Source organism: Myxocyprinus asiaticus, chromosome 44 (assembly GCF_019703515.2).
Source record: "Myxocyprinus asiaticus isolate MX2 ecotype Aquarium Trade chromosome 44, UBuf_Myxa_2, whole genome shotgun sequence".
In the NCBI taxonomy this organism is placed as follows: Eukaryota; Metazoa; Chordata; class Actinopteri; order Cypriniformes; family Catostomidae; genus Myxocyprinus; species Myxocyprinus asiaticus.
The window spans coordinates 30,343,966-30,367,432 of record NC_059387.1 but is presented as its reverse complement, the minus strand read 5'-3'; the positions used below and the strand labels follow the sequence as shown (position 1 = coordinate 30,367,432).

Below are 23,467 nucleotides of genomic sequence, written 5' to 3'. Positions count from 1 at the left end.
TCAACTGATAGAGTGTTGCTTAAGCTATACAAATGACGAGATATGATTCTTGAAGAGCACGCGAGTCCACATGTGAGCCGAAAGTGTCATAGAAGCACCACAAAATGATGTGGTGCTTCAGAAATTGTGTTTTTCATTTCACATTTGGTTTTTATGACACTATCGGTTACATTTAGTTTTAAGGTTTAGGGTAGGGAGGTAGGTTTTGCTGATTAAAATCTCAATAGAACATTAACCTTAAAAAACATTTAACTCGCTTTTAGCGCCACACAATGGACATTTCACTTTGGAACTGCCCTGAGACTTGTAATGAACCACATAATTTTATTTTGCAAAAACATTGTGACAGTCACATAAAGAGCACCTAGTCCCTTGAGACAAAAAATAAAATAAAAAAATAAATCAAAATAAGCTCTGAAAAAAGTTATTAATGTTGTTGGTCTTGTGAATTGTTTTCTGAGGTTTGCTACCAAACTTGGGTGTTGAGCAGATGGAAGAATTTAATAAAATTCATAATTAATATTTACTCAGATTCCATTACTGTTATTATCATTATTATCATTACTGGCTTTATAGTTATTATTATAATTAATAGTTGCCTAACAACAACAACAACCATAATAATTCAGCAAATAGGGAGTAGAAATTCATAGATATGATTTAAATATGAAGGCAAATGTAGAAATAAATGACATGTACACATTTAATTGCAAAAGCCTTTTGTTTATATATATATATATATATATATATATATATATATATATATATATATATATATATATATATATACATATATTCAACGTGAATGATTATTTTTGACTTCATAACTGTCCAATTTGTAGAAGTAGCAGGTGTTTATAAAAAACTGTCTTTCTCACTTCGTGCTCATAGTTTTGAATGAATACATCACATTCAGATGGGTGGTCACATACAGTGTCTAGTCGCACAAATATTTCAATGCATCCGGGCTCAAATCAGATCTGAAATTTCACCTCTGCAGATGGTCGGAACTCCACACAACTGCTGTGCGACACACAGTTTGAAATGACTGACCTCTGGTCTGTCATCTGTCATTTGTCGGATGCAGTGAAAAGGCAGCTTCAGTCCAGTAAGATGTAAGAAAATGATATACAAAAATGTAATGAAATTGTAAGGAGTACAAGTTCTATTTTTTCTTTGGAAATGTAATTAATAAAAGTACAAGTATTCCATTTAAATTGCTCTCGAGTAAAGTACGAATCCCAAAAAATAATACTTAAGTATTTTTACTCAATTACTTTACACCCCTGCTAAATACATTTACTGTACACAATCCAAGGCTGTGCTAAACTCTTTGGCTTTGTCCTCTATAAAAAGGGCTTTTGGAGCAATGCCATCAGATTAAAGCTTGAGGGCAACGCAGGTTCTAGAAACTGAATAAATAAATAAATAAATAAATAAATAAAAATACTAAGCTTTGCACTGTTATAATATGCCGGCCCTTAACCGCAGCTCCATATACTCTCTGCAATGTGTCATCCATGTACTACCTAGTCAGGCATGATAAGCTTACAAACTCCATCACAGTGCCTGTATTATGCATGGTTTGTTTAGCCTCAACATGGCAATGTGTATAGGGTCACCAGCAGATGTTCTGGTTGGCCATGCCCCACTTTGCTAAATTTTCCCTTTGTCTGTCTCTCTGTCATATTCAGTTAGATTACAGTTGAGTAAGAGCACAAGTACCATAAAAAAAATACATTAAACTCACTTATTCAAACTCTCTTTTACTCTATCCACCATTTTGTTACATAAAAATAAGCAAGTGGTTGCATTTCCAGCAAGTGTGACAGTGTTGTTGTCCTTAGCTGTTATGTAAATAACTATAATGATAATAGTAGTTTAGTGGTGTGGACTTATAAACTATCACACAACCACAGGATGCACAGCAGAATATGCTAATGTAGAATAATTTTTTAACGTCAGCATTTATAGTAAAAGAATAAGTAGATAATTAATTTGTTGCAGTGTGTTGTATTGAGGAGATGATAATCAAATCTGCTTCTTACTTTACCGGGAGCGTGACGTCATGTGCAGTATTTTCATGTCTCCATGTAAACCTCCATTCATATGTACCTGCATAACCTCAGATGACGCCTTTATTTATTTATTTATTTCATAAGCCATGCTGAATGCGAGACTGACAAGCAAACAACCGTGGTGTAATGAAAGTATAAAAGCAATGAAAATGTACACTGATCTCTCTCTTGGTATTGTAAAGTTTGTGGTAGTCCTGACAGATGGAAGTGAGGACTGTCCAATGGAAAACTGTAGGGGAGACAGGGGCTTGTTGTCACATGGGGAAGTTATCACAAGGGCTGAGAGCCAATTGGAAAAATGCTTGTCTAGCATTGATTTTGTATGTTGGTTTCAAACATCTTATTCGAAAATTAAATTCTGAATCTTAAATTTGGATAGTTTTTGTGAATTCTATCTCCCCAAACTAAAAATCCAACAATACTATTTTTGTAGTAGTAAAGTAAACCCAATAAAACCATAATGGAAGCTTGTAAGGTTGTAATTTTATACAATAGACTTTGTTCACAGTTGCGCCATCTTTGATTTTTAATGGGAATGAAAATGAGGCTGTGATTGGGAAAGACTTACACTCTCTTCAATGGCACGCACGATATAAAGCTGTATAAAGCTCTTAGATCCCATCTGATTTACCACAACTCATGCTGTCTGGTCCTTTTGTCTATTGCATGTTCTTGTAAAGATATTTTTTCATCAGTGGAACAATCCAAAAGCACTTTAAACAACTGTACAACCCGTTGAAGAGAATGTACGCCTTTCCTTTACAGCCTTGTTGCCATTCTCGTCAAAAATCAAAGATGGCGCTGCTGTGAATAATGTCTATTGATTGAGTAATTGCAGTTCATGTTGGCCAAAACAATGGTTTATTATTTTTTGTGTTACCTTTTACATAATTGCATTTCATGAATTGTTTTGTGTTTTTTAAAAATGTGTTTTACTGTTTACAGAAAAGGTTCCTAGTACAACATTCCCTGCATCTGGACTGAGTATGCTATCATAGAAAGGTCAGTGTGTTAAATGAGCTGTATATATTATTTTTTTTCTGGCCAATAATAGTGAAAATGTTCTAAAGGTTTGTTTCTGAACCGAAATTGACTGTCAAAATTAAACTTACCTTTAGAAATATTCACAAGTAAATATCTCAAATATATATTTTCTCTCTCTCTATGTGGGGATTGTTTTGGCAGTTAGCTGGGCTCTTTTAACCCTTATGCGTCAATTTAAAAAAGTTACTTTGAGATCTTTAGAGGACAAAAATGTCCGCGTCAAACACTGCCAGAAAAATATTATTTTCCACTTTCAATTAGTGCATTTTTTAATCAACATCAGTCCTGATCATAGCTACCAAATATTAATTCATTTTCAGAATTTTAACCCTTTAAATGCCAGTGTGTTTATATAATGCCACTGTTGTTTTCACACACACACACACATACACATTTCTCAATACACATACAAAACACACTCTGACATCCATACCAACACACCCACACAATTTTAGCTGCACCACTTATTCGATTGGCCTGCAGTGCTCTGTAATACAACAAACAGAAAATAGGAAAAAAGCATGTATTTGCTCCATAGGCTAAAAATGGTGCCATCTGCCATCATAGAATTCACAATTTTATGCTTTAATGGCACTGGGATCAAAAATAGCAGTTTTAATGGGTTTCAATGGGGACATTTTTGTCCTTAAGGTCCTGAGTGTAACTATTTTGTGTACACAGTGTATTATGTATTATAGGAACTAAGGTTGAAATGTCAAAATTCCCCCCAAAATACACACCTTTGGCTAAATGTATGCCGTTGGCATTAACACAGCCAAAATGATGTCCCGAAATGTCCAAGACAGTACATGGCTTTCTTCATGATATATGTGTGATCCTAAATAAGGGTGTGATAATAAGAGTGATACTAAAAACACCCTTCATTAAGACGTGAAAATCATTACCGGAGGATGCGCCGACGCTGGACGATGCTAAATGCATCAGAAAATGTCCATAAAACAATAACACTGACCTAGAACTGCAACTCGTGACATTTTTCGTGTTTAAACAACATGGGGATGGTAAACCTTTCTATGACGCGCTATATATATATATATATATATATATATATATATATATATATATATATATATATATATATATTTTTTACAATACCCGTACACACTCTCCTCACTTTGTTTATAGACGCAAATTATCAAGACCAACAGCAGCAACAAAGACGGTGTTGAGAGGGTCTCTCTACAAATGTTACGTTGAGTCTGACATCATGGGAGCTCCGCAACCTTAAAAGAGCCGGTAAAAAATACAATAGTAAAATCACAGAAGGCTCTCAGTGTGGAATGATAGCGACTAACTAACCGCTTCTCCTGCTCATTGCTGGGAGTCAAAGCAGCAGCAGTCACGTGACAGCAGCGAGGGCTCGGGCTGAGAGAAAGCGCTTCATTCGCCATACTGTGTTTTGTGCCATAACGCATTTTTCTCGCAACATTTTACTCCCACTCGGTGAGTACGTTTTCAGGCCTTTTTGTAACCCTTTTTGTCTTTTCAATTGCTCCTTTTTTTTCTTTCTCCTTTTGCTGGGGTTTGAACATTGAGATTTGAAAAAGTGGTGTTTTTAGGCGTTTTTCGATCCGTGCCTCAAGTTTTTATTATGCAGTGATTCCTGTCGGGGCTATTCAGTACTGAGTGACACTGGCCAGATACGTGTTTGCAGTCGTGTCGAATCATGCAACTGGTTTTTGAATCGCCTTGGCAGTTCCATTTTTACATATGCACTAGTGGTTTTGAAACATTTTTCTTTTTTGCTGTTGTTTTCTGCCATAGACTTTTGCTGTAGATATGCTTTGCTTGTATTTTGCGGTGTTGTTCATGAGAGTTTTGTGATTTTGATGTCACCGAGCGAAGCATTTGTATTTTATTTTGGTCCGTCTTTTCTTTACCCAAAAGTCATTTTCAGACCTTTTAATGCGAAACTTTTCTTGCAGCTTACCTATCACGTTGGTTTATTTTTGGTTTTTCTTTCATTTTTTTTTTGTTTTTTGTTTTTTTTTTTTTAAATGCCTTTGATTTTAAGGTGAACTGATTTTTTTGGATGTGATCATTTTTCTTGTAGATGATGCAAATTGAGGTTTCTGTGGAGGGAATAATTGTTTCTTTGGGCGAAATATCAATGCATCTTTGCTTTCAACGAAGATGAACAGACGATTCTCCTTTACAGGTATATAAGGACATGAACTGAAAACCTTACAGCACATTTGTGTTTGCAATAAAAGCAAGGCGATCCTGAAATGTGTATCTGTGAATGATGTATTCTTTGGCTTTGAGGCTGATCATCCAATGCACATCTGTAGTTGTACTCGTTTATACGTTTCAGTTGAACTGTGGATGTGAAACTGTGGTCTACCTGGAAACTCTGTAAAACATATTTATTGTTATATAGATAAAAATAACTGGAATTAAACAAACAGTTGATTCATTATTGATTTGGCAATACTTGTGTGTCTAAAAAAAAAAAAAAACGATAAATCCTGTGTTTTCTTTGCGAGCATGTGGTAAATAAAATTTTACAAAGACCCTTGTAACTGTTCAGATTGGGACAATGATCTGCAGCCGATCCTGTCATCACTAACTATATTTTGCTACATCTTTGTTATATTTTCTAACAATGTTTTGAATTTGATTCTTAGGATACTAAACTGTAAAGCAGTATGCATACTGTATATTGTTCTATTCCTGAGGGCAAGTACATGGACCAAAAGAGCACATTTTGGCACAAGTAAATATAATTTAAACCACAATACTGAAGAAAATCTTCATAAACACAGGTAGATGTCTCACGACTAATAAAACATAAACACTCACAATAATTAGAATGTTAAACTGTCTCTTTAGGATCTATTCGAATAGGCGCTGCAAGCTGTATTTTTCAGCACCATGGACAGTGAATGGGTTAACATAGCGTTTCAGCACTCTATAAATAAGGACAGTTAACTTTTTTTTTTTTTTTTTTTTTTTTTTTTTAATGGCAGCTATTATGTACAGCAGGGAACCTATTGTAAGCATATATAGAACTTGTATTTTCAGAATATTCAGGGCTCAATACCAGTTAGGCTAAATCGACAGCATTTGTTGCTTAAAGTTGATTACCACCAAAAAATAAAATAAAAATGCAACAACAACAATAATAATAATAATAATCATCATCCCTCTTTTTTATTTAATTTTTTCCAGCATAAAATTGCCTGCAGCTACATTAAAGGGATAATTCACCCAAAAATGAAATTATATATATATATATATATATATATATATATATATATATATATATATATATATATATATATATATAATTTCAAAAGAGCTGAGATAAATGAGTATATATATACTCATTTATCTCAGCTCTTTTGGTTTATTCAGTGCAAGTGAAAGGTGGCTAGAACTTTGAAACTCCAAAAAGGACATAAAGGCAGCATAAAAGTAATCCATATGACTCCAGTGGTTTAATCCATGTTTTCTGAAGCGATATGATAGGAGTGGGTGAGAAACAGATCGATATTTAAGTCCTTTTTTACTATAAATTCTCCTCCCTGCCCAGTAGGTGGCGATATGCATGAAGAATGCAAGTTGCCAAAACAAAGAAGAATGTGAAAGGGAATATTTAAAGTAAAAAAACAAACAAACAAACAAAAAAACAAACAAACAAAATGACTTAAATATTGATCTGTTTCTCACCCACACCTATCATATCACTTTTGAAGACATGGATTTAACCACTGGAGTCATATGGATTACTTTTAAGCTGCCTTTATGTGCTTTTTGGAGCTTTAAAGTCCTGGCCACCATTTACTTGCATTGTGAGAACCTACAGAGCCGAGATATTCTTCCTCGTCATTTGTGTTCTGTAGAAGAAAGAAAGTCATACACATCTTGGATGGCATGAGGGTGAGTAAATGACAATTTTCATTTTTGGGTGAACTAGGCCTATCCCTAAAAGGCAATTTACAATGAAACTAAACAGGGCCAGTTCACAGACCGATAAAATACAGTGTGTAGCTAAAATATGTAAACGTGTTTCTAAGTGTTTATACATGTTAACATGAATCTAATGTGATAAAATTGCTTATTAACCTTGTCTGTGTAACGCTATATCCAATATTGGAACTTCGTTGTCATAACGACGTAACACGGTAAAAAGAGCCGTTCTACCAATGTGAGCCTACAAGGTTAGCAAAGCAATGCATAACGCTGCAGTCCTATAGACATCCTATAGGCGGTACACTGTTGAGGAGACAAGAGGCCGTTTTAAACTGCTTTTGTGAGGAAAGAGCTCATCACTGAATGAATTGACCACCTGTCCGCTATTCTTCAACATGTTTTACACTAAAAAAATCATTTTGGAATGAACTATGTGTGGAGTTTACAACGGTAAAATTGCTGTTTTACAAAAGAAGACACTGACAATTTTGCGACAGGTAGGTGTCAGTTTACGGCTCTCCCTATTCATTTGTATGGTATCTGCAAACGGTGACTTCTGTCGTAACACGCTATTTTGTCCGTTATGCTGTCTCCTGATAGAGCCGTGGAGGTTTTAATCAAAGTATAAAAGATCTCTGCCCTGTAATCCTCCTTGTAACTTTTGCACGATATCTGCGCAAGGATACCACAGGGAGATGACATAACTTCGTTGTTAACATAAAGCTGATCTGGTAGTTTGACAGACCATCATTTTAAATCAACAGAAGAACACACTTGTAACGGAATACATGTAACGGGATTACGTATTTAAAATACAAAATATGTTACTGTATTCCACTACAGTTACAATTTAAATCATTGGTATTTAGAATACAGTTACATTCAAAAAGTATTTTGATTACTGAAGAGATTTCTTTGCATTTTATTGTCATTTGTTTCATTTAATATTTAGTCCTTTCAGATGGAAAACATTTATACATATAAATGATGCGATCCAAAGTGCGTTTGAACAGCGGTGAAACACTTTCTTATGATGTGTTACATTCATACAAGCAGACAGAGAAGCAAGTTTGAAGTAAGTTTGGAGCAGAAGAAATAGAAATAAACCTTGTGTAAGTTGTCATCTTTACGCTAAGCTAAAATGCTATTTCTAGCCATTTTACAAGCACATGTTACCAGGCACGATCATATTTTTTTATGAGAGTAATTTTTTTCTAGTAAGACCTTTGATATTAGGGCAAAAATTGTATTCTTGATAATAATTTTTGTATTGTTTTCCTGTAAAAATATCTACAAATCCTTAAAACAAGATCAATTAGATTTATCTTGTTTTAGAAACAACACTACATAAGATATTCAGGTTTTTCAGAGAATGTATTTTTAACGTGTATTTTGTCTTACTGAGTTTTTATAGTCAAAACAAGTGAAAAAATCTACCAGTGCTGAAGAAGTAATCCAGAGTATTTAGAATACATTACTGACCTTGAGTAATCTAACGGAATACATTACAAATTACATTTTACAGCATGTATTCTGTAATCTGTAGTGGAATACATTTCAAAAGTAACCCTCCCAACCCTGTCTGTTGTCTGCATATGCTCATGATGCATGGCGAAGAAAAGTATTTTAGAAAATAATTTATTTAAGTGCTTTAACAAAAAAATAACTTTAAACTCTCTGGATGCTGGCACTGTTTACTTTCATTGTTAGTGTTTTATAAACATTGTAAGTGAAGCCTGATATTTGCTAAAAAAGATTATATTTATTTATGGTAACATTATGCAACAAATGCTATAGAGCTTAAAGGGATAGTTACCCAATAATGAAAAATCTGGTTATTTACTCACTCTCATGTTGTTCCAACCCTTGTGACTTTCTTTCTTCTTTGGAACACAAAAGGAGAAATTTGGAAGAATTTTGATGTTGCTCTTCATTTATTATTATTATTTTTTTCTTCATTAAATTAAAGTCAATGGTGACTGAAGCTGTCAGTCACTAACAGGCTGCAGAGTATCTCCTTTTCTGTTTCACAGTAGAAATAAAATCATAGGCTGTTTGAAACAACATGAGGGTGAGTATCCTATAAGATGACAAATGGATGAACTATCTCAGGTATTGAACCCGGAACGTTCCTTTAACTTTTTTCTTGTACTCATTTTTCTAGTTCTCTGTAAGAATTATGCGCCCTTGTGGCTGCTTTCATATAGTTCCCAAAATTAATGATCACCAGTGGCACAGCAAGAACTTGTAATGTATTTGGGTGTGTGCTTTAGGTTATCATTTTCAGTACCAAACAGGCTACAAGACAAATATGAGTTGTTTTGTTGTTTTTTCTTAGTTCCTGGGATTCACCTACAATATTGCAGTTTGTTCCCAGAATATTTCGAGTTGCTGTCTTAATGTGGGCCACTGTAGTGATTGTAAAGGTGCTGAGAGTTACACAGAGAGCCGCAGCATTAAGATGAATATGGCGTGTGTTGAAAGGTGCCTCTGCTGCGTTGATAAATGTCTCTTTCTCTGTCATCCCTCCAGCTGGGTGTTATGATAGCCGGCGTTACTTCCTGTGGTGTCTTCTCAGCCCTCCAGGCAATTTTCCCCTGTTATCTGGGCATCGCACATGAGAGCTATAAATGAGGGTTGAGAAATATGATAGCTTATGTGTGGAGGTGGCTTTGCGCTCATGAATAAAACATTCCACTGCTAGTAAAGGATTGTTTACGCTGGACTTGTGCCCACCATCAGAGTACAACCGGACTGTGTGTGTTTGAGTGTGTAACAAAGGGCTGACTAACTAAGTACTTTGGGTCATTTTAGGTGTGACTTGTCAGTTGATTTGAGGCGTTCTGACATCTCTTCTACTCTACCTGATCTCCTTAGAAAGATATTGCCGTGTTACTGATAGTGGTTGACTTCTTCCAGTCATTATAGCCACTGGGAATCTCTCTATCCAGAAGAATTTGCAGGGATGTCCCTCTCTTAGATTTTCAAACCGCCAAAGCAACAAGTCGGAAAGGATCAGAGTTAAAACCCCTTTGAACGGCAGTCTCTAATCTGTCATGGGGGGGAAGAAGGCCAGTTGGTGAAAAGGGACATGTTGGAAGATAAAAACAGGCATAGGCAATGAAAGCAAAATATATGGGACCATTTTTGAAAACTTTATTAACTTTAAAAATTGCTTCCTGCCAGCAGTCGACGCATAAGTGACGTAAGTGCTATGGCGCGTTCACACGAGAAGTCAGAAGCACACGCTTTGTATTCAACAGAGGAATGAACATCACGCGAGAGTTAGGCCATTTCAACCAGCAGTCCAGCGCTGGCCGGAAGCAATGATTTAAAGATAAAAATGTTTATTATCGATTTGTGTCTTACACCAACCTATCGATTCTGTTCAGAAGACATTAATTGATTGACTGGAGTCATGTGGATTACTTTTATGATGCTTAAATATGCCTTTTGGACCGTCAAACAGCCAGCAGCCTGATGGCACCTGCTTACTTACATTATAAGGATCTACAGAGCTTCAACATTTTTCTAAAAATCTTAATTTGTGTTCTTCTGAAGAAAGACAGTCATATACATCTGAGATGGCATCAGGGTAAGTGAATAATGAGAAATTGTAATTTTTTGGCTGAACTATTCCTTTAAGCTTAAACATGCACATGTAATTGCAACTTTCTCCATGTGAAAAGTCTCCCTCAAAGACGTTTAAACAGTCAGATTCTAAGTGGTATTCTGATGAATATAAACTTTTATAGCTTGCACACTTAGACTTATGTTCTAATTAACAAAAATCCATAATGATGAAAGACATAAATGCTTTTGAGTTCACAAGGAGCTTATTTCCTACGATGGTCATATCTTAATAACAAGCAGAATTAGATAAAAAGCTTTCTCTCTCTCTGAAGGACTCTATCCTCTCATGGACCCCTGAAGAGATAAACAGCTCACCCTTGGCAATGAGCACTAGGCTTTTATGAGCTCAGAGGAGACTGTTTCCCTTTTCTGAGCTGTAAATTTGATAAATGAGAGAATTTGTTATTAAATAATCATATTCTGAACAATCCAACCCATTTCTGAAGAACAAGGGCAATCTGGCAGAGCTTTTAAGTACCAATTACGTTAAAGCATTTGTGTTATGACACAGTCCTTAAGTGCAACCTCTTCAGTGACACCTGCTCCTCTAACTTTTCCAATTAAATTGTTTGGTTAACCTTGATGATATTCCGAGATTCAGCCAATGGTTAGAGTGAGCTCAACCAAATGATCAAATCAGAGATTACTGGTGTTAAATATGATTATCCGGTTTGTACCAGAGGAAGCCGTAAAAGTCAACATCAAATCAAAATTGATCCAATTTACTTAATACACTTAAAGGGATAGTTCACCTAAAAATGAAAATCCTCTCATCATTTTCTCACCCTCATGCCATCCCAGTTGGGTATGATTTCCTTTCCTCTGCAGAACACAAATTATGATTTTTAGAAGAATATTTCAGCTCTGTAGGTCCATACAATACAAGTGAATGGGTGCCAAAATGTTGAAGCTCCAAAAAGTGCATAAAGGCATCATAAAAGTAATCCATACAACTGCAGTGTTTTAATCCATGTCTTGAGAAGTGACATGATATGTGTGGGTAAGAAACAGATCAATATTGAAGTCCTTTTTGCTCCCTGACCAGTAGGGGGCAATATGCATGAAGAATGTGAATCACCAAAAACACAAGAAGAAGAATGTGAATGTTAAAGTGGAGATTGACTGAGCAGGGAGGAGCATTTATAGTAAAAAAGGACATAATCATTAAATATTGATCTGTTTCTCACCCACACCTATCATATAGCCTCTGAGGACATTGATTTAACCACTGGAGTCTTATGAAATACTTTTATACTAACTTATGTGATTTTTGGAGCTTCAAAATTTTGGCACCCATTTTGGCACCCATTCACTTGCATTGTATGGACCAAAAGAATTCTTCTAAAAATCTTAATTTGAGTTCAGTAGATGAAAGAATGTCATACATATCTGGGATGGCAAGAGTGTGAGTAAATGATGAGATAATTTAAATTTTTGGGTGAACTATCCCTTTAAGTATTTCTTAATACTTTTTGTGAAAGTCACAATTTTTCATAAACATTTTATAATTTGCTTTGCCTTTAGAATGACTCTCCTTTTAGGCTGAATATACTTATATTGTTATATCAAATTTCAAAAGTAAAATGGGTTGCAAATGCTGAAACTTTATATTGACTTTAAACTTATGAAGAAAACATTTTAATTAGCTGCTCAGTTCGGTTGCAAAGACATGAAAGCTATGCTTGCCAAGCTATGTCCTCTCACTTATCTTTTAGCTTATTTTATTACAAATGTACTCTGTGGTTTTCACTTATGTTTTATTAATGCCACAATTTTTCATAAGACATATCTTTCATTTTATATCGTTATTATTCACACTAAAAGCCTATTTTTCCTTGTCTTCATGTTTGATTTTTCCTCTTAATGCCAAATGCTGCCTCAGAGGCTACCAAGCTCATTCTACTACGGAAAACAGTTGTTTTACAGTGTGTTTAGGTTGACAGCAGGTTAATAGGATGGACAGAGTGATGGCTCTAAGGGGCATCAGTTCAATCAGTGTGTGGTCTGATCTGCGGTTTGATGCTGTCATTGACTCGCTGCAGAAGACTCTGTTCTGTTAGCCAATCAGCACAGAGTCCAGCCTGTTATGTGAAGCTGCCTTTCTAATGTTTAAGAGTTCTCTTTGGGCACTGTGAGCAGGAATAATCCATTTCTTTTCCTCTCTAAGTGTGTTTTTGTGTGTGTGTGTGTGTGTGTGTGTGTGTGTGTGTATATATATGTGTCTAAGTTTGAACTTTAAAATGGGACTAGGCACTAATTGCTGGGTTCTGTCAATTTAATTCCTTTATGACATTGTAAAGACTAACTAATATCTGCGTGATGGCACAGAAAGTCTTGCTGGCTGCCGTTTGTTTGAAGTTTTCTTCGTTCCGCATGGCTTACTTACTTTTTACTCTTACAAGTAGTTCCAAATGGGGTTGTTACGCATTTTGTTCCAACTGGGGAATATTTTCTTTTGTAAACACTGTGTTCTTATTTGCTAGTTTCGGATGTGGCATTTTCTTTGAAAGTCTTCCTAAAATGCCAACATCCCAGAGTCTTCTGTTGACTCTTTCAGATGAAACTGGTGTTTGATATGTACTGGTCATTGAAGCTGCCAGTTTAGGTGGACCTGTGAGGAATCTTTCTCTCAAACTAGAGACTCTGATGTACTTGTCATCTTGTTGTTGTGCATCTGGGCCATCTACTTCCCTCTCTGTCCTGGTTAGATCCAGTTTAATTTCTTCATTCAAGACAGTAGTGCATGGAACAGACTTCTCTCAAAATAACAATTGACTGATGAATTTATAGAGACACCTGTTTTTTTTTTTTTTTTTTTTTTGACCATTTTTAAAACCAAAATTTTGACTTGCAAGGGTAAAGTGACTTGCAAGAAATGCAGGTGTACTCAATGCATCAGCAACAAAAAAGACAGTTTTGTGAAGTTAAATTTATTTGTATAGCGCTTTTCACAACATGTGTTGTTTCGAAGTCCGTACTTCATTAAGTAGCACAATAATTTTCAGCTGTTCTAAGAAATGTTTTTTTGAGTACCAAATTAGCACATTAGAGTAATCATTATTTTCTTAGTAGACTGTAGTAATTACTGCTCAAAATCACTGCTGAAAATCACAGGTAAATATTTCATTTTAAAATAAAAAAAATATATAAAACTGTTATTTTATACAGTAATAATAGTATGCAGCATTACTAATGTTTAAGTTAGTGTTTTGATACATTTTATGCATCCAAAAAGAAGCATTCATCTCTTTCAAGAACAAAAATGTCTAAGTGTTTACAGTTTTTTGAAAGGTAGTGTACATCGATACATATTTGTCAGTACGATTACTATAAGTACTGAGGTCCATTTGTACTGTTAGTAAAGGTTTTTTTGTTTGTTTTTTTTTTTTTTACCAAAACAGTAATAATTTTGTAATATATGATCATTTTCCACCCTGTCCCTGGCCCTCTGTCTGAAATGCTCAGTTTAGGCCCCAGCTTCTCCTTTAAACTTCAATGTATATGCCCACTATTATGATTGGCTAACATCGTGCAGCCCATCAAATACAGCCATATACTGTATATTTGAAACTCAATTGGAAACGAATATACCAGCTCCACAACAAAAAGACTTCATGAGTGTCGCCATGTTGAGATCATATGACCATCCGAACATTATTCGTTTTTATCTTAATAATCAACTGTAATTGGACGCTTTCACCTAATGAATAAATTAATCATGGCTGACTTCAAATAATGCATTTTTGCAAAGACATAGGTAAAGCTGGCTCTGCTGATTTTTCCAATGATTTTCAGGTGTTAGCTTCATTAACATAATCACTGGCCAGGCAGAGGGAGACAGATGCCCATTAGCACCTCTTAGCGGGAGGTGTTTATCACTTGACTGTCTGGACTCCCAGCTGAGTTAACACATCCAGCTTGCATGAAATTATCCCTGGATGTGGGTGGGGTGGGAACACACCACCAAGGCAGTGACCAGTGAGTGCAGTTCATGTATAAAGTGTTTTTTTGCCGGAGGACAGAAGTGATTTTTTTCTGCAGAAAAAGCATAGCATCTGGAAAGTGCTCGTGGATGGTCCATTTGGAGAAGTTTATTGCTCTTTGGAGTCAGCATGTCTGTTTGTATAACAAATCACATATGTCACATGACAGATGTGGAAGGGTGGAGGTCGGGGCCGGTGATTCCGCACACCCGGCCCCGAATTACGCTGATTAAGCCCGAGAGGGTTAAGGCCGACCGGAGACGGCAGTGCGACAGAGAGAGAGTTATGGACAGCTGTCCGACACCTGTGTGTGTTTGTCTTTTTGGTTCAGTTTATTATTAAAATATTATTTATATCGTCAAGCCGGTTCTTGCCTCCTCCTTTCCCTTGAACTGTGTTACACTGGTGCCGAAACCCGGGAAGGAGGAGGAATGCATCGTAGTAGAGTCCTCGCCACTACCATCCACCCCAACGGAGCAGCCGCGGCCATCCGCTGGGGGACAGAGGAGCCCGGCCGCCTGAGTGCGGAGGAACAGCCGCCGACCGCGAGGGGAGGAGGGGCTCCTGGCCGACCGCCTGGAGCGGGAGGACCGCTGCCAGGGGTGGGGGAGACCCCTACCATCCACCAAAAACGCGGCGGGGCGTTCCGTCCGCCAGGGACCGGAGGTCTGCCTCCGATCTGCCTGGGGAGCCGTGGCTGTCGTCCACCAGAGGGTGGAGGAGTGGCCGAGGACCAGGCTACGGCGTATCGGAGAACCGGCGAGTAAATTATTATTTTTTTCTCTCTCTCTCCTCTCTCTCTCCCGCTGCCACTCCGCATTGGCCTTTCCCTGACTTTTAAAATATTATTATATGTTAAGTTGGTATCATCACCATTATGGTGTGTATGTACCATGTTTTTTGTTGTTGTTGTTTCCCTCCCCTTGTCCCCTCCCAGTTCCAGGAAGACAGGGATGATCTGCCGGCAGATGGGGCCGGAAGGCCCCCCCCAGAGGGGTGTACATCATGCCGGTGGCTCCCTGGCCTGAGAGAACGAGGGAGGAATGTGGCAGGGCGGAGGGCGGTGTGGGTTGTGATTCCGCACACCCGGCCCCCGAATTAGGCTGATTAATCCCGAGAGGGATAAGGCCGACCGGAGACGGCAGTGTGACAGAGAGAGAGTTACGGACAGCTGTCCAACACCTGTGATTGTTAGTCTTTTTGGTTCAGTTTATTATTAAAATATTATTTATATCATCAAGCCAGTTCTCGCCTCCTCCTTTCCCTTGAACTGTGTTACAACATATTATATATCAAAAATTTAAAAAAGTGGTCGGAGATCGCTGCCGAATTCAATGTACATGTTAAGAAATCGTTTAAATATACAAAAACGATTATGAGTAGCCAGGTTGTAATTAACATTTATACTACTGCTGCAGTGATAAGGCACAGAACAAAGTCAAAGTCAGTCTTTAAGTGTGACACCTTCCCTCCATTGTTTCTCATGAAGCAAAACCTTGGAGATTTTGTTTCATAATTTCTTCACTCCACAGAAATAAAGAAAGCGTGCGTCTCCTCCTCTGTGTCACTGTATGAACCAGGAACATTTGCCATTACACAATCATTTAAAGTGAAACCAGAGTGCTTTGCGTTCATTATCACAGTTTATCCTTGTTCGTTCATATTTTCGCTGGAGTTTGACACAAGCGTGCGCAGTCAGCAGAGGCTCATGCCAAACTACCCCTTGTATTTCTGATTCAGAGCGCTTGAGAAGCTCCAACACACTCTCACGGTGAAATGGCAGGATTTGTATGACTTTTCTAAATTTGGCTAATCCGTATGATATCGTGCGACTGCACTCGTTTGAATTCCTATGACTTTCACTACAGCCAATGACGTCGCTGGACATTGTTTCCATCTAATACGTGACAATTACTTGCTTCTGTCACACACAACAGCTTCCTATCATGTTTACACACTCTGCTGGTTGGTTAAGTTTAGATAAGGGGTTTGGGTAAGGGAATAATATTAATAAGCATCTCCTTAACGCCTCGTGCGCGGAACTTGCACTTACTTCCGCATTAGACATCCGGGAATTTGCACGTGATGAAGTTGTACGAGTTTATGCGAACAACATTGTGCAAGACCATATGAAATAGCCAACTCGTAAATTATGTACGAATTTTCATGAGATCGGGTTGGAAGATCTTCACGCGCTCTTCCGGACAGGAGCTGGTTTACGTCCGTGGTGCGGCACAGTGACACTCGGATTCGGAGTTCAACTGAATGACACACAAACGTGCCGTTCATGACATTTATACAGTATATTCACTTAAAATACCCTTATTTGGGCATTATAATGTGATTGAAATTAGAATGCCCAATAATAGCGTTTGTCTCAAATAACCACGGTTAGATCAAATAACCGTGATCAGACGGTTATTTAATTATCGCAATAGGCCTACTAAATAGTATTGAATTCCTTGCAGTATATGGTAACATTTGTGCCCACATGTACAAGTACAGCCTTCAGAATGTGTGTTTAGCTACATGCTGCATGTAATCCTTAAGGTTTATTACTACTGTGAAATATTTATACCTCGTCTGTGGCAGATTAAATCATGATTCACTTCATGGAATCAATTTCACAGCCTATTTCAGAAGCACCGTGTTCTGCATTCGACTGATGTCATTTTACCCCACTATTTGTTTCGCTTGGGATGCACACACTGTCATATTTATCCCGCTCTCTGTTTATTATATCAGCTTGCATAAATTCATCATTAATACAAATGATTGACTCCCCAGCATAACAGTTAAGCTAGACTGTTTATTCTCTCAAGTGTCTGTTCCCTGAATTACTTTTTCCCTTCAGAAACACAATCACAATTATTTACAGTATAGGGATGTGAGTTATTTATTAAAGGTAGACCAGCACCTTTCAGAACACTTAGTGCAGTTCTTCGGCTTGTCATGGTCAGGGAGAGCTGCATTCCAGTCGACAAGAGCTGTGGACTTTAAGTCAGAGTTATAGTGGGACAAAGTTGCGCTCTCATACTGTCATAGTTTTGGTACTGATGAACCGTTGCCCTGTTACATTCTTCTACTGTTACAATGTTAGTGGCCATTCACACCGAATGCGTTTTTGCATCCATCCGCACTGGTTTTTAATTGTATTCCTTTGTAAACATGCACTAGACAAATGTTTTTGACCGTTGTGCCAAGTCTTGCACAGGAGCGGCACATTTTTTTGACGTCATGTCAAGTTAAAAAGTACATCAACTGTTAAAATGCTTCATAATCATTTTGTAATCAAAAATAATTTTGCTGTGGCATCCAGGCATGTCCACTGGAATAAACTATAGTCTGCAGTGTTTTCCCTTTGCCTCAATGCAATAAGAACTGAAGCCTGTGGGGAACTACTAAGAATAAATTGCATGGGGCCTGGGTAGCTCAGCGAGTATTGACGCTGACTACCACCCATGGAGTTCGAATCCAGGGCGTGCTGAGTGACTCCAGTCAGGTCTCCTAAGTAACCAAATTGGCCCGGTTGCTAGGGAGGGTAGAGTCACATGGGGTAACCTCCTCATGGTCGCTATAATGTGGTTCTTGGTGGGGTGCGTTGCGAGTTGTGCGTGGATGCCAAGGAGGATAGCATGAAGCCTCCATACGCGCTATGTCTCCGTGGTAATGCATTCAACAAGCCATGTGATAAGATGCGCAGATTGACGGTCTCAGACGCGGAGGCAACTGAGATTCGTCCTCCGCCACCCGGATTGAGGCGAGTCACTTTGCCACCACGAGGACTTAGAGCGCATTGGGAATTGGGCATTCCAAATTGGGGAGAACAAAAAAAAGAATAAATTGCGACCACTGATAGCGTTGTTTATTTGTACATGCTGTCTGCTTTGTTTCAGCACCCAGTTATAAAAGGAGTCGTGCAAATTAGGTGTAATGGTGCAAACACCCAAATAATAGAGCTGGATGTAATTTTAAATGCCACAGTTGTCCATCTTGCATCTTGAGTGCTAGGTTGTAAAGAATGCAGCAGACTATAATAAGACTACAATAAGTTGTATTTTACTGAGACTTTATAGCGATCCAGGCACCTGAATTGGCTCTCTTAAAAACCAAGTGTGTATATGCCTGGTGGTTATAACGCTCTTCTCCATCGTTTGATCATTTGAATAATTAATGCATGAATATCTCTTAAACGAAATTCCATTTGCAGGTGGTAATAGCTCATTGGTAATTGCGCCAAGCAAATAATGCTGGCTTTTTTATGAATAAGGCACAATCTATAAAAAGCCTAATTATCAAAAAGCAAGGATGTGTTTGTGCTTTAAATAATGGCAATTATATATATATATATATATAAACATATGGCATAGTGCAACATATATAGCACCTGGTTAAACTGAAATACAGATGTTTAGTGAATAAGATGCAGGGTTTTGTGATGTTATACAGTACACAAAAGTGTCACATAACTGAATTCACCCTTGTCCTACCTAGGCCTCGATACATGCAGAGTATTAACATTATATGGCAGAAGTGCTTATCACATTGCCTCATCACACACATGGCCAAATAAAATGAAACCCTGTGTTGGTCCAAACTGATGAGCAGGTGGTAGTGGGGTACAGGTGCTGGTAGAGTGAGTAATACCAGATCCAACTGTCCTTTGAGTGATGAATACACCACAGCTGCTCCATCTGGGTCACATCAGTCAGCAGCAGCTGGGTCGGACCGACATCAGCTGGACTTCACCTGGACCAACTGGAACTGTATGCTCAGCCCGGAGATGTCAAATAACTAATGTGGTAAATTTCACGAAAACATGCAGGTCAAATTTCACCCCAAAAATAAAAAATAAAGAAACTGTATTTCACAAGAAGGAAAACGTATTTATAATAAAACATTTACGGTTCTTAATGATTTCTAGGATCATAAAAATATTTAGGACCATTAAGATAAAAAATATCTTGCTATATCAAAACTATTTGCTTATGGTAAAATACCTCTTTAGTTGCCCCTTTAAAAATGTAATTATGTAAAAATAATAAAATAATAATATATATATATATATATATATATATATATATATATATATATATATATATATATATATATCATATATTAAATATGAGCCAGAGATTAAATATGACCCAGCAATATGTGACAGAATCTATCAAAAATAGTCGAAAGTTGCAGCGGGCCATTTTTGGAAACCGTGAAATTTGGTCGAAACTTGATTTTGACTTGTAACAGGATTTAAAATGGGCAAGGAGGAGGCGGGAACCAGCTGAACAGTCAAAATAATATTTAATGAAAACTTAAAAGACAAAAACATAAACACACACGGTAGCTGCATGTGGCTCTCTCTCTCCCGAACTGCCCCATCCGGCTCGGCCTTATCCCTCTGCTCGGCTGATTAGCCCGATTGGGGGCTGGCCGTGCGCACTCATGGCCCGGCCCCCGCCCTCCTCCTCGTCACATGACTATTTTGAGTTTTCGCTTTTTTGATAAAGTCTTAGCCCTCACATTCTTTCAATGTTATTATAAAGTTGGAAATTTAAGTTTTATGCTCTTTAACGTGTTATGTAAAATTATATATAATTAAAAAGCTGAGACCTTCCTTTTTACTCTAGTACATAAAACCCAAAATGTGATTTTGGGTCAATGTAACTCAAAATGATGGAGTAGGTTTCGTGAGATTCACCCAATGAGCCATATGATGTTATCATCCCCTGAACAAACCGCCCGCCAAGATTGTTCTCTTGACCAGATGTCCCAGATGCCGCTAGTTTATCGATATCACTCCATTTTATGAGTCATATCATCTTTCTGTTGAGTTTAGTGTCATTAGACTAGATTTCTTGAGAAAGTCACTCTCTCCACAGGTCACTGGTGTTTCTCCAGGGTTGCGTCAACTCCGCTCAGACTCAATAAGAGACAGACCCCAACACGGTCCACCTCCGACAATCTCTCTCCCTTTCTGCTCGCTCTAATTTCCGAGCCACAATGGGAACATCCGAGGCCGATCAGTTTCTGATGAAGCATAACCTCAATTTCCTTTTTCTTTTACATGAGGAGAGAGCATGATAGATGGATGAAAAATGTATTTGCATCTGTGTGGCTTTGAGGTGTTTAGAGTGAGAGCGGCGCTGTATGAGACTCTGTCAATGCGAGATTTCTCAGGGTTTGCTTGAGGATGTGAAGGTTTGAAGTGAGGCGTGAGGGTCCAGTGACTGTGGACTGACAAATCGTCTGAGCTGATGAGACACCTCATCTTCTGAAATCTGAACCCGCTGCTCTGCTGTAAAAATAGGTTCTTGGACAAATGTGAAAGTTAAAGGAATAGTTCGTCAAAAAATAAAAATTCTGTTATCATTTACTCATGTCGTTACATGAGTTTCTTTCTTCTGTGGAACACAAAAGGAGATATTTTGAAGAATGTACTGGTCGCTCTTTCCATTCAATTGCAATGAATGGTGATTTGAGCTTTCATGGTGCTTTTGCGTTCTTTTCGCTGATAGAAAATACCATAAAAGTGGCCCATGTGACTTGTGCACTACATTCCATGTTTTCTAAAGTCATACAATAGCTTTGTGTAATGAACAAACAAAATCTAACTACCTTGACAATGCGAACAAAAAACAACTGCTTTACTAACAATGCTTTTCCAAAGTAACTTGTTTTTTAAACTGTGTTAAATTAAATAAACCATTGACGTGATCATGGACATTATAACATGCCAAATTGTATGGATATAAATAGATTATATTAATAGATTGCAGCACTGTTTTTTTTTTAAGTGTCTGCCACCCTTGCCATTGTAACATCAATTGTAATTCAGAAGGAAATCGTGGCTAACCAAGAAATAATCAAAATTTTTCATACTTGGTTTAAACTTTATTGCAGTTTATTTTTACAAGCTTTTAACAGACCTTTAGCGCGGTTGTATTATGCGATAAGTGTAAATTAATAACTGCTGTTGTTTTCTTGAGAACAAATTCTCACTCCGACATAACTGAACATGTGATGCAATTAAGTTTAATAACAAATTATAACAGAAGCCCAAAATCTATCCTTTTAGCTGCTGTTTTCTTTTCCTACAAGTCAAATATTTGATTACATTTCCTGCTTCTCAGATTTTTACCACCGAGGAAAAGACCCTAGTAATCTCACGTGTCTCCTCTAGAGTTTTAGAAGAGATTTCAACAATGTCACAAACTGTGCTCAGAAACATAAACATTTCTCATCAAATTAAGAATCTGAGTTATGCTATGCCCATAATATTATAGTTTTAACCCCGCTTAAAAATGAAATTGAAATTGCATTTCATAAATTTTCTCATATTTTCTCAATAAAGACATTATTTGTGTTTTTATTTCTCCTAAGGAGACAAAGCTGATACTTAAGTGAAACATAACTAAGAATTATGTTGTTAACATTATATCTCCTGAGCCAAGAAGAAGAAAAAAAACAACCTCTGAGCAATAATTTTGTCCCTAAGCAGATATCAGAGACATTTTTGAATTTAACATTCCCTGAATCAATAAAACAGATATAAATTATCTATAGAATCTATAAAAGCAGTTTTGTGCATTGGCAAGGACCATGATTTTACACCATTCGATTAAAGTATTGCATTTAGAGAAACTAACAACACAGTACCCTAGGCCTGTTGAAAGAGTCTGTCAATCAGAAAAGTTTTTGAATGTGCATTCTTGGCCACAAGTTTGTAAGCACGCAAAGTTTGTTATAATTAATCTTTTGACAATAAAAGAATTCTGTGTAACTGTGTAACAATTTATTTATAATTGTTTTTTTTCCTGGGTAGTAAGAGTTATTTCCTAATTGCTTATGCCTCAAAAGTATAGAAAATGGCTATTATTCCCCACAAGCTTTGCTTTTGTAACCAGGACAGTGATATTTTGAAATGTACCTATTTCCAATGAGAAAACGGGTGAATTTGTGTCTTTTCGTTCACATAAAGTCAGAAAAAAACAACATATGAATCCAAATTAACATGTATTTATACAAAAGTAATATTCAAAGCCGTGCTGGTCCATAATGGTAACAAGTACCCATATCTTCCCCTGGCTCACGCAGTGCACCTTAAAGAGGATTACAACAGCATCAAGACCTTGCTGGACGCCTTGAAGTATGATGAGTATGGCTGGGAGGTCACAGGAGACTTCAAAATGGTGGCATTCCTGATGGGTCTCCAAGGAGGTTTTACCAAGTTTCCCTGCTATCTTTGCCTTTGGGACAGCAGTGACACCAAGGCACACTACCACAGGCGGGACTGCCACAGTGGATCGAGTTCTCTGTAGGGAGGAACAACATCAAGTGGGAGCCACTGGTGGACCCCCGGAAGGTGCTGATGCCACCACTGCACATCAAATTGGGCTTATGAAACAATTTGTCAGAGCTCTAGATAAGGAGTCGGCAGCTTTCAAGTACCTTCAAGACTTCTTCCCTAAGCTGTCTGAGGCAAAGGTCAAAGCCGGTGTCTTCTTCAGACCACAAATAAAGAAGGATTTTGGATTCATATGCTGTTTTTTTTCGGACTTTATGTGAATGAAAAGACACAAATTCACCCGTTTTCTCACTGGAAATAGGTAAATTTAAAAATATCACTATCCTGGTCACAAAAGTAAAGTTTGTGGGGAATAATAGCCATTTTCTATACTTTTGAGGCATAAGCAATTTTAAGTACCCAGGAACAAAAATTGTGTTACATAGTGTTATCAGTGTCTGTGTATAAACTTTCCTTTCACTTTTGTTTTTCTGAAAAGAAATACT

At 37.4% G+C, this 23,467-nt stretch overlaps 1 protein-coding gene across 3 annotated transcripts in view; it reads left to right on the top strand.

The window, feature by feature from the left end:
- The first annotated feature begins 4,383 nt into the window (after window positions 1–4,383).
- The window catches only part of LOC127434646 (RNA-binding Raly-like protein), a 162,063-nt gene continuing 142,979 nt past the window's right edge, over window positions 4,384–23,467 (top strand). For 2 of the 3 annotated variants that reach the window (XM_051687538.1, XM_051687535.1), the window contains exon 1: window positions 4,389–5,301. The gene's annotated coding sequence lies outside the window, so the exon portion shown is untranslated. Of the gene's footprint in view, window positions 5,302–23,467 lie in introns of all 3 variants that reach the window. The other variant, XM_051687536.1, reaches the window with a different exon arrangement.